Below are 15,422 nucleotides of genomic sequence, written 5' to 3'. Positions count from 1 at the left end.
GGCGATGATCAATTAAAACAAGTCGTAGAATTGCGGTTTTGACCGTGGGGTCTTTGGAATTTTCTCTCTACACATTGTTGATTAGGTTAAGTTTTGATTTTGTGTTTAAAAGGGTTTTCCTTTATCTTTAGTTTGGTTATTAGGAAAGTTAAAGAAAATAGTGGGAAAATTCATATCCAGGATAAACCAATCAAAAGGAGTGTTTTGTTTTGTTGAAATGTAGTACTTTGAGTCTTTGCATTGAACTTTCTGTGTCACTTGTTTGTTTAGGTGAAAGAAGAAGGACAATGTTCACTGATAGATGGGTTCGAGAGGTGAGCCAATACGGAATCCTTCATTTTCTGCTTATGGATGGTGATTGATTTTTAGATTTTTTTTTTTTATACTGTATGGATTGCTATGTGAGTTTGTGCTTATGCATAGTGTGTGATCCCAAGCTTATACATGATTTTGTGCTTGAATGCCTACATATAAATAAATTAGAGCGATGGCCCTTGACTTGGTTATGCCAAAACTAGAAAACCGGCACAATTGAGCTGGAATTACTTGTAACTTTTACTTTCCTCATTAAGAATCAGTCTTCGTGAAACATATAAGATTTTACACACTTTCCAAATCTTCTTAATTTTTAGAAGTGAGCATGTCTTATCATTATAGTTTATTTAATATGAAAACAAAATAGAAAATTTTACACCTATCAAACACCTTGAATTTAGTATAGACATGAGGTGAGGTGGTAACATAACCTTCAGGTGGTTTCAAACTTGCAACCTTAGAAACCTTCGTGATGGCCAGTAGTGGTATTAGCCTAAAGAAGTTGGTTAGCTTGCATCCCCTTTGTATGGATGGAATTGTTAAATTTAGTGGACTTCTTAATGCCCATAGTTACCAAATAATATTAAATAAGTCATTAAATAATTAAATAAAAAATTTAGGGTTGATAATCATAGAATCCAAAATTATTCTTGAAGTTGTGCTTATCACCATTTCTTAGAAAATGAGTAGTAATTGTTGCTGGGTCATAGGAACCCATCTAATAATATGTAAAATTAACTTACTATATTCCCATCACAGAAACATATCTATGGGAGGTTTAACCTGCTGATGGCAGTCCACAAAAATTACTAACATGTGTGCAATTATTTATTTACTTTTTTTTTTTAATTTCTTTTCCATCTTTGAATTGAATTTACATTTATTTAACCCAGTCTCTATGGATTGGCTTGATTGCAACCCATTACTGAATTATCTGTCAATTTTTGGTTATTTCTAAAGAAATGCAATGATTGCAATTGGCAAATATTTTGGGTATAGACCCTATAAATATTTTAGGCAGATTGTGAAATGGTATCTTACTTCTAAGTTTCAATCACCAATTCTTCTGGACATGTGAACAAGATTATGACCATCTTATTATGTTCTGCTTGAACCAATAGTCAATTGATAATTTGTGTACTATGCCATCAAGCTGTTCTAAGTTGGATGAATGCTCTGCAGGATTTTCGTGAATCAGAAATGGACAAAAAACTTCTTTATAAAGAAATGCCCAGTGCACCTCCTATCAGTTCTACTGTAAACATGGAACAAAGGTTTGAGAAAATTTCAGCTTTTAGCGCTAATGGTATACCTCATATTGCAAATTTGAATAGTCATGTAGCCATAGATAAACCAAAATCAGCAAACTTTGTTTATTCTAGCAACACTGTACTGAATGGAACTGGCAATGGTATTCCTGACCCATCTACAAGGTTTGTCTGGGCGTTTTGATTTCTACATGTACTGAATACTCATTTCTGACAAGAACTTACAATTGTCTCTTGTGCATTATAGGTTTGCAGCTGGCAAAGAAGTTAATGTACCTACAAGCTCTTTACCTGCTCGCCTCCCACATTTCATGCAAGGTAGGTTATGTAGCAGAATAAATGATAGGGCTATACTGGTTTTGTTTTAATTTTGATGGGTCAGGATAAATTTTGCCCCTCTCTAATCTGGGATTTTATTTTCATCATTACTTTAGTTTATTTTATCAATTGCTGTATGATTGGATTCAGTGCACAAGGTCCTTGGTGTGCTGTGATTTCCTATGATGCATGTGTTCGCCTATGTCTTCACTCATGGGCCAAAGGTTGTGCCGAAGATGCTCCCTACTTCTTGAGTGATGAATGTGCATCATTGCGCAATTCATTTGGGTGGGTGCTTTTTTCCCCTAGAGTTTTTTATTTCTCTTTTTATGTGTGAATGTTGTCTCAGAGTTGTTTTGGACCAGGTATTTGTGCGAAATATAAGAGTGGGGCAAACAACCTCCCTCGAGCTAACTGATGGTGTGAGTTAGATCTAGTTTATTTTTTCTACATAGTATCAAAGCCTACCTTGCTTCAATGTTGCGCTACCACGCAAATATATGTGCCTGCAAATTTCACGTTTTAGATGTTCATGCCTGGGCACGAGGGGTTGTCTTGTCCTAGTTTTGGGATAAGGTATTTGTGCTAAATATCAGACTTGGGCAAACCTCCTCCCTTGTGCTAGCTTTTGGGATTGAGTTAGACCCAATCTATTTTCTCTGTAATGATTTTAATTTTGGTGGTTTATGCTCTGCTGTGAATTCCTTTCTTCTTTTATTTGTATGGTTGGCATATGAAGATATGTGCAAGGTAATCGGAGAAACAAGAACTAGGGGTTAGAAAATGGGGCTAGGAAATAGTTGAGCGTATATTGGCTTTACTCTGCTGGTTTCACTCTTGAAATATTATGTGCAATATTTTGGCACATACTCAGCTTCTTCACTCTTTAGCCAATATTCTTACCATCAAAGTCGGAGTTATGTATGGGATTAATGAAGCTGCATCATGTAATGATTTATTATTATTAAAATTTGTGAACTGCATATACGTTGAATCAAGACATTTCTTTCTTTTCAAGATCTGCTTTGCACATAGCAGATTGTGGTTATTTAATAGTAAAGAATTTAAGTTTTTATCTCCTAAAAATTTAAGCATGAAGTCATGGAAACTGTTTCATGAGATGCTGTTTTGAATTTTAATTTGCATTGTATGTCAAATCTCTGTTTTCTCATCATTTATCATTCCTTCTTAATATTATAGTTTACAGCAAGTATTGTTACAATCAGAAGAAGAACTTTTGGCAAAACGATCTTCAGAGTTGATAAGTGAGGGAGCTGCCCCAAAATCTAAGAAAACTTTTGGCAAAATGAAAGTGCAAGGTACTATCATGTTTTCTTATTAAATCATTTTTATTACTTTTGTATCTAGTTTGCATTTTAAAGGCCTGTTTGTCCTGTTTGAATTTTTGCTTCTTGTGCAGTACGTAAAGTGAAAATGGGTTTAGAACCACCTGCTGGCTGCAGCTTTTCATCTTTAAATCCATCTACACTAAAACTCGAACCACTTCGTCAACAGTTGTCAATTTTAAATTCTACATTACATACTGGGTGGGAAGCTGTAAGGAAAGTTCGTGTGACTCCTCATATTCCTCCAAATGGTTCTATTTCACAACAAAGTTTGGCATACATGCGTGCAAGCACTCAGTATATCAAACAGGTCTCTAGGCTCTTGAGACATGGAGTGACTACTTCGCGCAACAGCCCCTCTCCATATGAAGTGGAGCAAGGTACGTGAACCTTAGCATTATTTAGACCTTTATATTCAATTTATTGAGCTACTACTAGCCATATAGTTTTCTCCTGTAACCAATTTTGATGAGTCACCCATCTGGGTTCTAAATAAAAATACAGGCTTGAAATCTCAGAATTATGCAGCACAGAATAATTCAGATGACAAGATTCTGAATTTTCCTGCAGCGCCAGTCAAGCCTTGTCCATAATATTGACATTCTGAACCTCTTCTTAACCTTATTCACTTTTAGGAAAAAAAAAATATTTTTTTTTGTTATGAGGTTCTCCTGTAGAGTACTGAATACTGATGCTCATTTTAGTTGTGGCAACTTTTGGTTGAACTATTCAATTGGCAAATGATGGAAAGCATTAACTTTAGCTCAACATGAAGAGTTGAAATGAGTGATGGGGAAAAACCATTACACATTTAAATAAATAACATCAATTCTAGGTTGTTTATTGTACCTTGGCTGGTATGCAATTGACTTATTTTGATTCTTGATCACTTTTCATTCTGCCAGTTATTGGGGCCCACTGTTTTTTTTTTTTTTAAAAAAAACAGACCAATGAATTGATTAATCTTAATTGAAATTATAGGGTTTAATGCGTTGAACATGGCTTACTGTTATCTTTGTTCTTTCAGACCAGTGGTTGACCCATTTCCCTTTTGCTTTATGTAACTGAATTTGATGATTCTGGCGTTATCAGAGACATACACGTGCATGATGAGGTTGAAAAGTTCTTCTGAAGAGGATTCAGTTCGAATGCAACCAGGATCTGGTGAAACTCACATGTTGTATGTGTCCTTTTCAATTTCAAGTTGTTTTTTCTCCTTGTTGTTTCTTTGCCCATGAAAATTATGTTATTGCAATGCAGCTTTCCAGATAATCATAGTGATGATTTGATCATTGAAGTTCAAGATTCTAAAATACGGCATTGCGGCCGTGTCCTTGCCCAAGTGGCTGCTATTGCTGATGACCCTGTAAGACAACTATTTTATCCATTTCTAAGTGTTAAGAAGTCAGATAGTGTACTAGAAGTTTTAAACAATGATTCAATGCAGAGTGACAAGCTCCGGTGGTGGCCCATATACCATGAACCAGAGCATGAACTCGTTGGCAGAATACAGTTGTACATAAACTATTCAACTACTCCAGATGAAAGTAATCATCCCAAGGTATATTTCAGATTTTATTCTATAATAATGATTAGGGGGTTATTTCTAGCCTGCTCTTAGCAGTTTGTCATCCAGTAGACATTGCACATGAAGCACTATTAAGAAAAAGATAATCTTTTTTATATTGTTAATGTTTCTCCTTGTGTCCAGTGTGGTTGAGTTGCAGACACTGTGGCGGATGACTTTGTCTTGGAATGTGCTATGAAAGTTCAACATTTTCAGCAAAGAAATTTATTTCTACATGGTCCGTGGAAGTGGCTAGTGGCTGAATTTGCATCTGACTATGGAGTTTCAGATGCATACACCAAATTAAGGTATTGGGATAAGGCAGAACCTGTTGTTTTATAATGCCCAATTTTGCCCATAAAATGCTGTGTTTGAAACTACTAATTTATTGTTTGGTTTTTATTGTACTTGGAGATACCTTTCCTATATCATGGATGTGGCTACACCCACTAAGGACTGTCTTGACTTGGTATATGATCTGCTAGAACCTGTTATCATGAAGGGTAAGAGGAAGAGTGTTTTGAGCCATCAAGAGGTATGATTTTGGATTTTATTAGTTTCATGATCTATAAGTATGAAAATGTTTCTCTTGTTCTTCACATACTACACATTTAGTTTGCCTTTGGGGCTATATCATATTTTTACGGTAATGTCATCTTTTTGTGCACATTTTATAGGTGATGAGAAAGTTTTGATTCAGAATAGGAATTGTTAAAACACAGTAGTGAAGATGTTCCATCCTTTTTTTTTTTTTTTAACAAAAGGAGAGCACTCAGCTCAAACCTAATTCCCCAACCCCATCCACCCAACCTTGTATTAGTCATCCAATTTTAAACCAGTGTTTGTAATATGGAATGGTTATCGAACCAATATGCGGGCAGGTTCACCAGTCCAACTGGTTCAACCATTTTTACTTGGTCAATATAATTTTAGAAATTAATTTCTTTGCTATTTTATTTATTTATTTATTGGGGTTGGGGGGCACACTGAAACAGTCGATAGTACAGTTTGCAGTTTAACTGGTCCAATTAATACTTTTTTTAAAAGCCTGTCACCATCTTAGTTTTGTGGTGGTTGGTTAATCTGTTTACACATATAGGTATCCATTGCTCTATAACTTAATGTCCGTCATTATTTTTTTTGTAGTTCAGGTGTTCCATGTTTCATAAATTTAGCATTGAGTGTGCTTCACTTTGTTAAGAATTTACAATTAAAGCATGATATTGAAACATGGAGGGTGAAGTTCCATTGTTTAATTATCAGTGTTCACGGGAGATAACTATTCTCATTTAGCAAAAGAAAATAAATTAATGTCAGATTTGTTAATAATCCAGAATCGCATCCTTGGAGAGGTTGAGGGTCAAATTCAACAGATTCTTGTTCTAGTTTTTGAAAACTACAAGTCACTTGATGAAGAAGCACCATCTGGTATGATGGATATTTTTGGTCCTGCCACTGGATTGGCAGCTCCTGCATTGACACCTGCTGTCAAACTATACACCCTCTTGCATGATGTATTAAGTTCTGAAGCACAGTTGAAGTTTTGCAAATATTTTCAGGTACTAAAAATTGATTTATTTTCTATGATTTTTATTTTCTATGATTGCTATTTTCTTTGCCCCTTGTACTTCATATAATGCTAATGACCCTTCAGGCTGCTGCCAAAAAAAGGTCAAGAAGGCATGTGGTTGAGACAGATGAATTTATAAGCAGTAATGAGGGCACGTTGATGGATCCCATGATGCTTTCAACTTCTTATCAAAAGATGAAATATCTTATTTTAAGTATGAGAAATGAAATATGCACCGACATTCAGATCCACAATCAGCATGTGCTGCCAAGGTAACATGCTATCAACTGACTCGTGGTTGGTTCTTCACTTGGACATTGTATGAAAAACAGAAATTTTTTATTTTCTTTTATATGTTTGTACACTCAAGTAATTTTGTCAGCATTTAAGTCCAACTCAAATTCTTTTTTTGACTAAAACATGTTTTCATCACTCATTATTTACCATCCCAGTTTTAAACACTTTATATTTTTTAAAATTTCTTCAGTTTCATAGAACTTTCAAGTCTCTGCGCATCCATATACAGTGTGGACCTGTCCAGTAGATTGCGCACATTTCTTGTTGCATGTCCTCCTCCTGGCCTTTCACCCCCTGTTGCTGAACTGCTTATTGCAACAGCAGATTTTCAAAAAGATCTTGCGTCTTGGAACATTAGGTAATATATTTAACATATCATTACTGTTAATGTTTTAAGTTTATAATGTTCATTGTTCCTGGTAATCCCATTCATCTTGTTACATTTTACAATTTACAGTCCTGTGAAAGGTGGAGTTGATGCAAAAGAGTTGTTCCATTCATATATAACCCTCTGGATTCAAGACAAACGTCTTACCTTGCTGGAGTTGTGCAAACTAGACAAGGTACAAATTTTTATATGTGATTTTTGTCAACATTTTGTATTAAGTTGATTAGCAGTACTGCTTCTAGACATTATGCTATATGATATATTTTTGTTAGCATGATAATGATTACTATCATAGTTCTGTTTTTGGTGAACATTGATGTCTGTTTGTCTTTTTGCTTTATTGCAGAAAGAAAAAAAAAAATCCAAATGCTTAATTCCTGCTTACAAATTCAAAATTGCACACTTAACTTGTGTGTGCATGTAAATGTATATAGATCTTATAGTGCATCCAGTCTTTGGCTCTTTGCACATGTTAGCAATCTAATAGATTCTTTTTTTCACATAAAATAATCTTTTTTTCTTTTTCTCAATAGAAACAGTAAGAGGGTTAATTTATCATTTCAGCATCCAAAATTCTTTATTTTCCTGCAAATCTTCGAGGCTAGGAGTCTGCTTTCCTCCTCTATTTGCAAATGATCCAAGTTAGATGCTATTCATTTCAAGTAAATATATGTGCAGATATATCAAAATAATAAATTTCATATGATAAACCCAAAACAATATTTGAATTATCTTGTGACAATTTTGCAAATTTTGATGATTTAACAATTTTTTTTTTTAATTCTTCAAAATGTATCTTGTCTCCCCATTGTGTTGACAGATTTCCAAAACATGTAATAAGTTTGCTGGTGATTGATCTTGTAACCTTTGTTTTGAATAAAACTTAAAATGCAAGTTCTTGAAAGTTAAAGAATTTAATATCCTTCAAATGCACATTGCACCACTGCTGTTCATGACAGAGGTAGTTTCAATGGTGATAACTGTTATGATGAGATTTGGAGAACAATTCACGACAGCGAATGAAGAATAGAAAAGGAAAAAGGAAGAAGAGAAGGGTTTCTGAACAATGATTTACCCTGAATAAATGAGAAAGTAATTATCAAGGGAATTTATTTTCCCCAATGAATGAATGTGAATGGATTACTAACTTAACATGTCCAAAGGTTAGGTATATTAGGTGGACTCATGCGTAGGCACATGCATATATAGGTACATGTGCAGCCATATTGTATCATAAAGGTTCTAGTTTATAAGTTGAATGGTATTTCCTTTTCTTTCTTTCTTTAATTGGACAATTTTACTCAATAAAAAATAAGCACAATTTCATTACAAATTGATTACTTTCAGGTAAAGTGGTCTGGTGTCAAAACACAACATTCAACAACTCCTTTCGTTGATGAGATGTATGCGCAACTGAAGGACACACTGAATGAATATGAAGTAATAATTTCTCGTTGGCCAGAGTATATTGTCATCTTGGAGAATGTATGTTTCTCTTTTCCTTGATCTAATAATATTTTTATTAATATATTATTTAGCTTGATTTTTAATTACTGATAGAATAACATTTGTGTCCATCAAAAGGCTATTGTAGATGTTGAGAAGGCAATTATCGAAGCTTTGGATAAGCAGTATGCTGATTTCTTATCACCATTGAAGGATAGTCTTGCACCAAAGATCTTTGGCCTCAAATATGTTCAAAAGTTTGCCAAACGAACAGGGGAAATTTATTTTGTCCCCGATGAGGTGAACATCTATCTCAATTGCAAGTTGTCTTAGATGCATTGTTTTTTTTTTGTTCTAACCATTAAAAGTTCTATAATTATGCTTTAGTTGGGGGTTCTTCTGAATTCCATGAAAAGGATGCTGGATGTCCTACGGCCCAAGATAGAAAACCAGATGAAGTCATGGAGTTCTTGCATCCCTGATGGCCTAGATACAGTCTCAGGAGAATGTCTTAGTGAAATTACAGTGCTGCTCAGATCCAAATTCAGAAGTTACCTTCAAGCAATTTTGGAAAAACTTGTAGAGAATGTGGGTATTCTTTTACTTTTCAACCAGTTTGCTGAAAATTATATGTTGATGGAACTCGATTGATGAATTGTTCATCTATGCACAGTGAAAATTCAATTATTGGTATACATGACTAAATTATATATTATTTTGCATCAGTCGAGAAAAATATCTGAAGGTCTAAAGAGCAATATGATCGAATTGCCAGATTTTGGAGAATCCAGTTAGTGAAATAATACACTTAATTGATAATATTTTCCCTTGACAGCTTTTTAGCATGGTTATCCTATAGTAGCTTGTCTGCAATTTTGGCAAGTTAATGAGCTGGACCAAGAAACATAATTTATTACACCACATTAACCATTCAATTTATAGACCTCATTATCACTTATAAATACCATGATATCAACAGCATCAAATTAGATCTAGCAAATGCCATAATGATTTTGGTCATGAAGGGCCCTTTAGACAATGGAAACTCTTTGCAGTGACGGTTTTTACATCTTGGCATGTTCTGGCAAGCAGCCATTGTTATTTCATGTTGGTTGGTTCCTTTTCGAAGCTGATTATGGTAGGGATAGTATTTTTTTTTTTTTTCAAAAAAAAGCAGTTTAGACATTTGAGACTATATTTGTTTAGGTAAAGTCTCAAGAGAAACTTTCTTTCCATGTTGAGTACAAATGTTTTCTATTTTTTTGAAATAATCAATAGGATTTTGAAGATGCATTTTTTAAAATTTGTGGTGCCGTTTCTTTTTTGCACGTCTAATTGCGTGCTTGATATAGTGTTCATTAAGATTCAGTAATGTTTCTGTTTCATAATTTTATACAGACAAAGATGCAGAGTGCAACAAAACTGAAGAGCATAATCCGAGATTCGAAGGAAACTTTGGTGGAGTCAGATCTAAGGAACAGAATGCAGCCTTTGCAAGATCTTCTTATAAAGACAATAGATCATTTACAATCTGTTGTTGAACCTCATGTGTTCATAGCCATTTGCCGAGGTTTTTGGGATCGCATGGGACAGGTAGTTACTTTTGGATCACATGCTGTACCTAGGATTATGAACATTTTTTTTTTTGCATGATTAAAAAAATCCTTTGAACTTATTGTTACTGTTGTTACCATCATTATTTTGCCCAGGAGATACTACGCTTTCTGCAAAATAGGGGAGAGAATAATTCCTGGTATAAAGGCTCACGAATTGCTGTTTCTGTAAGTCATACTATAGCCACTGGACTTACAAATTGCTTTGTTATAAGCTGTATTTCATCTCGCTATTTTTCAAAGTTAGCATCATGCAGTGAAAGTGTGAGATGCTTCGTGCGCTAGGTTACCCCTTTTAGCTTCATGCAGTGAAAATTTTAACTTTGTGTTTGGTCTAGAACTATTGAATTTCTTACTGAGCAAATGGACTCCTATGTGCAGCTCAATTATTTCATTGAAACTTCGAACTTTCACAAGGTTGAAATGAAACGCTGGTGCTTTTATGTTATAAGATGGGATCCAACTTCCAAGTAAATGCAGAAAAGAAAATAAATAAATAAAAGTTTTAGCCAAGCGGCTTTTGCCTAGGACTGTTGCTCAAGCTGCTTTTATAAATTACTTTCTTTGCATGGTTTCCATTTATATTAGCTGTGCTGCACTGAAACTGATCATTGGACTCGATGAATATTTCACCTAATTAAATAAATAGGCTTGATCTCTTTTACTTTCATGGAGTTGCTGCTACAAGTTAATTTCACCATTGAGCATTTCACTAGCCATATATACCAGTTATTGAGAATTCTTAGCATCCTTGTTCATCACTGCTATTGAACTTGCAGATCTTGGATGACATTTTTGCATCACAGATGCAGCAATTGCTTGGAAATGCGCTACAAGAGAAAGACTTGGAGCCACCAAGATCTATAATGGAAGCACGTTCAGTGCTTTGTAAAGATGCTATAAACAACCAGGACAACAACTACTATTATTAGATTTTTTGCTACTGTACATACAGATTCACATCATTGTTTTGGCTTAATATTTTTGCGTTGAAGAAGGAATGGTGCAAATCAGAGTTGAAAAGACCACAGACTACCACAGCAACAGTTTTGGATGCACAGAATGAAGTTGTCAATGTAAAGATTTTACCATCACCATAGCCTCTGTGGTGTATTTTCCCAATGAATGTAAAATTATGGGTACCCCATTGCAATCCTTCTGAATTACAGTTGAGATTGTTATATGTGAAATATCTCTTTTTTTTTTTTTTTTTTTTTTTTTTAGTGTGTATATAATTGGTTTAATTATATTTTTTTGTCACATTCCTTAAAATCAACTAAATTCTATTAAACATGTAGTAATTTAAATCTACAAGAGAAATCACGATGTGAAAACTCTTAACTAAAAATGGTAACGTGCATTACACTTCATGGATTAGTTAAGTGTTCAATCGACGAAGTCAATAGCTCGTAGAGCCTCACTTTGCCCTTTTGAGGGAGAAAAATCTTTTGTCAACCGGAAAATGGGACCAGAGGATACCTAATCAATGCAAAAGGTTGGCAATCCATGTAACCTAGACAAGTAAAATCATGCACATCTCATCTAACAGTCCAAAAATTAGTGCTTTCATTGTCATACCATCCTATACATCAGCCATAAAATGCTAATGGGTGAAGCCCCTTTTGCTCACCATCAACTCAATTCTCTCCTTTTGCCGACAACAAATTAACCAACTAATTCATTAACATTAATAATAATTTTATATCACTCATAAGTTTTAAAGGCTGAAAATTTGAGTCATAATTTATAGTTTGGATTAACAAATATAACAACATTTTATGGATTATCCAAATAATTTAGGGGCTCAAACATATATTTATTGATCTAAAATGGGATACAAATGAAATAGTGATTCGCATGTAGCATCCACGTGAAGGGTGCAAGATTTAGTTGACATTAAACCCGAATAAAGATAGGATTCTTGGAGCAATTTAGGTATTCTTTGAGACTGAGTCACTGGCCATTACAAGGGAAAGAATGATGCGGCTTTGTATCAATTGGCTTTTGCTTTGGGAACCAAAATGCATTGATGTGTACAAAAGATGATCAATAATTAAGATTTGGGTCCACAACCAAATGTTCTAAACGTACTCTATCAGACATCTTCATGTGACTAACTCGTTCTATTGCAAAATTCCACCATTGGTCATCTTTTCTGATAAAATTTCATATTCATTATAATCTTTTTTATTAATTTCAAAAAAAATAAAATATTTAATAATATGAATTTTGACAAGGAAATGAATTTTATTTTGGATATTAAGTGTCTTTTTGTTATTATATTTGCAGGGCCAAAATTATTTGAAAAAATATTATTTTAAATATTATTAAAAAAATTATTTTATTATTTTTATATTTTTATAATTAAAATTTAATTTTAAATTATTTTTTAATATTTTTTATTTAATATACTTTAAAAAAATAATTTTCTTAATAATAATTCTAACTACAGCAATATTAAATAAGCGTTAAATCATTAAGATAGCCTTGATTCGATCTCATTGGACTTCTGCTTTTGTTCTTCAGCAATTTTCAAACACTAATTAATACAATCAAGAAAGGAAGACAAATTAAAGATTATTACTTAATATTTTATAAAATACTACATAATTAATTCAATTATCCCTACAGAGTTGGGGAGCTTAATTCCTTCTCAATATTAAAGCACAAATAATATATATATATATATATATATATATATATATATATATATATATATATATATATATAATTTTTTTTTTTTTTTTTTTTTTTTTTTTTTTTTTTTTTTTTTTTAAATCCCAACATTCAAAGACGCGATGTTAAGTTCCTTTTTCGTCGTCATCAGAAATCCTTGAACAGCTTCCTAACCTGTTCCAGTGTCACAAACAGTACAATCGTGAAAGGGCCTTGTCTCGAAATCGTTGGTATAAAACCTTTGTACAGCGCCATCGGACCCTCCGCCTTCACAGTCTTTATTGCGCAATCTAACGCCCCTGCATACGGTGGCGCCTCCCCTGCTTCCACCTTCATGTTCATCACCCTTGTCTTTATCACGTCCACTGGATTTGATGCTACCGATGCCACGAATCCCGCCGCGAAACTTGCTGTCACGTGGGTTCCAAGTCCATCGCGCATCAATCTTTTTTCCAGGATCATTTCCTTGAATTGGTCGTATGATGCTAGCTGCGATGCTGTCACCAGCATAGCCCGGTTGACTGTCAGCGATGACCCGCGCCACAGGCTAGTAATGCCTTCTTGCTTTGCCATGCGTGTGATTGCGTCGATCACGCTCTTGTAGTTCCGGCGCTGAGCTGGTGGCAGACGCCCGTCTGCCTGCATGCGGACCATCGCAACATCGGCTGGATTTCCAACGGCTGCACCGATGCCACCAGCTATAAGCCCTGCAGCAATCTTGCTAGCTAAAGGCATGGTTTTGGTGTTAGGATCGGTCCATTTCTGTTTCAAGATGTCGTAGAGCCCCATGCGGGTGGTGGAATAGAGGGTCTGGCGGAGCATGGTGGCAGAGACACCTGAAAAAAGCGCGGCTACACCTTCTTTGCTGTACGATGCGGACACCGACAGCGATGGGACCCACACGAGGTGCTGGAACGGGTAATGGTTGTTGAGGCAAATGAATGGTGGTTCCAGGAGTGGTGGTGTGGAAAGCGATAGCCGGCCGGAGAGTTTGGACGGCGGCGGGATTTGGTGCGTGGGTTTCCCCTTGGAGTTGCATACGGACCTTGATGAGGTCCAGAGGGTGAGTGGAGCACCCAGCAACAATTGAAGCTATGCCTCCTTCAACAAAACCTTTCAAACCCATTTTTCAAAAGCTTGCCAAGAATCAAAACAACAAGAATCGTCGGTAATAAATTAAAGAATGGCAAAATTATGAGGTTTTCTTGTCTTTTTCAAGGAAAAGAAACAAAGCAACAATCAGAGAAAGAAAGATCTAAGATTCTTTAATGGGAAATACAAGACCAGTTAGAATTTGGGTTCATCTCACTGGAAACCAGGAGATGGGAATGGAGACCAAAGGCTACAGAAGAGAAGTGGGGGACGTTAGGTCTCTGAGACATATGCAGTAGGAAAGAGAAAATGAACTGAATGATGATGGGAGAAGGTGCGTGGAGAGGAATTTATAGTGTGCTTAGCGGGTGGGGTGCTTTGAACGGAAAGGTGGTGAAATTAGGCTCTTGCGCACTTACACGAAAATGTGAAAATTGCAAGTTTCTTTCCAATTATTTTAACGCGGTTTCTAGAGACGGAGTGCTTCTTTAGTTCAGACTTTCAGGTCCCTTGGCAAGCACATGCCAAAATGGGCCAACCTTATTCCCAGATTTAATTTATTTTATTTATTTTATTTAATTTATTATTAATTTAATTCAATAATTAAAAATATATTATCTTATCAGATGTTAAATTTAATTTTTTTGCTTTCTTCATCTATGTAAAAGAATGAAAAATAGATTCGAACCTATTTCTGTTAGTAATAATACATTTAATTATGGATCACATTAATTAGTATTTATTAGTTAATTATTTTAATTAATATTGATAGAGTTCTAATTATAATTTTATAAGTTAGAGTTTTAATTTTGAATAATATACTTGTGGGTGTAACATTTGGAAACGTTTATTGATGTAATAAAGAAAAAATAAAATAGAATAAAATTATTTAAATTATAAAATTCAAATCTTTTAGAAACTAATTCTGTAGAAAAATGAAGAGTCATAGCAGGAGGAATGGCCTTCTTGCGTCTAGAATTTTCTTTCAAATTTTAACTAATTTTTATTTAAGCAATCAATTTGAAATAAATAATTTTCTAGCAACATCAAATTATTGTTTTTATAGCATTTTTGGAAAAATATTAATTTTTATTAGTTTAATATTTTTATTTTTCTTTGTTGATAAATATGATACAAAGCATTAATTCTGAACAAATAATAATAATGTGATAAATATATAATATTAACATAATAACAGTTAGCATCACGCGTAAGCATTAGCGCTATATAAACACTATATTTATTATGTGTATCAGATCAATCATATATTTATAACTATAGTAATTAATAATTTAAATTATGTTTATTAATAAAAAAAAAAATTAAAGGTATAAAATTTACCAAATTAAGTACGATTTTTGTATAATAAAGTGTAAAATTATAATTTTTCCCCAAAAGTTGAAATTCAATCACATGAATCTAATTTGTTTTATATATTGATTTATTATCTGTATTCTTTATTGTGTATATTCAATTTACCATTTAAACAAATTCAAATATCTTAAATTTCTAAAAATAATAATAAA

The 15,422-nt window shown here is 34.0% G+C and overlaps 2 pseudogenes; one reads left to right on the top strand and one right to left on the bottom strand.

Annotated features, from left to right (window-relative positions):
• The first annotated feature begins 1,482 nt into the window (after positions 1–1,482).
• On the top strand, positions 1,483–11,242 carry LOC131177368 (uncharacterized; annotated as a pseudogene).
• Positions 11,243–12,688: 1,446 nt separating this feature from the next.
• On the bottom strand, positions 12,689–14,235 carry LOC131177369 (mitochondrial uncoupling protein 5-like; annotated as a pseudogene).
• Positions 14,236–15,422: the final 1,187 nt, after the last annotated feature.

The sequence above is a fragment of the Hevea brasiliensis genome, unplaced genomic scaffold, assembly GCF_030052815.1.
Source record: "Hevea brasiliensis isolate MT/VB/25A 57/8 unplaced genomic scaffold, ASM3005281v1 Scaf428, whole genome shotgun sequence".
NCBI classification, from domain to species: domain Eukaryota; kingdom Viridiplantae; phylum Streptophyta; class Magnoliopsida; order Malpighiales; family Euphorbiaceae; genus Hevea; species Hevea brasiliensis.
The sequence above is the reverse complement of the archived record's forward strand: the minus strand, read 5'-3'. Positions and strand labels throughout refer to the sequence as shown.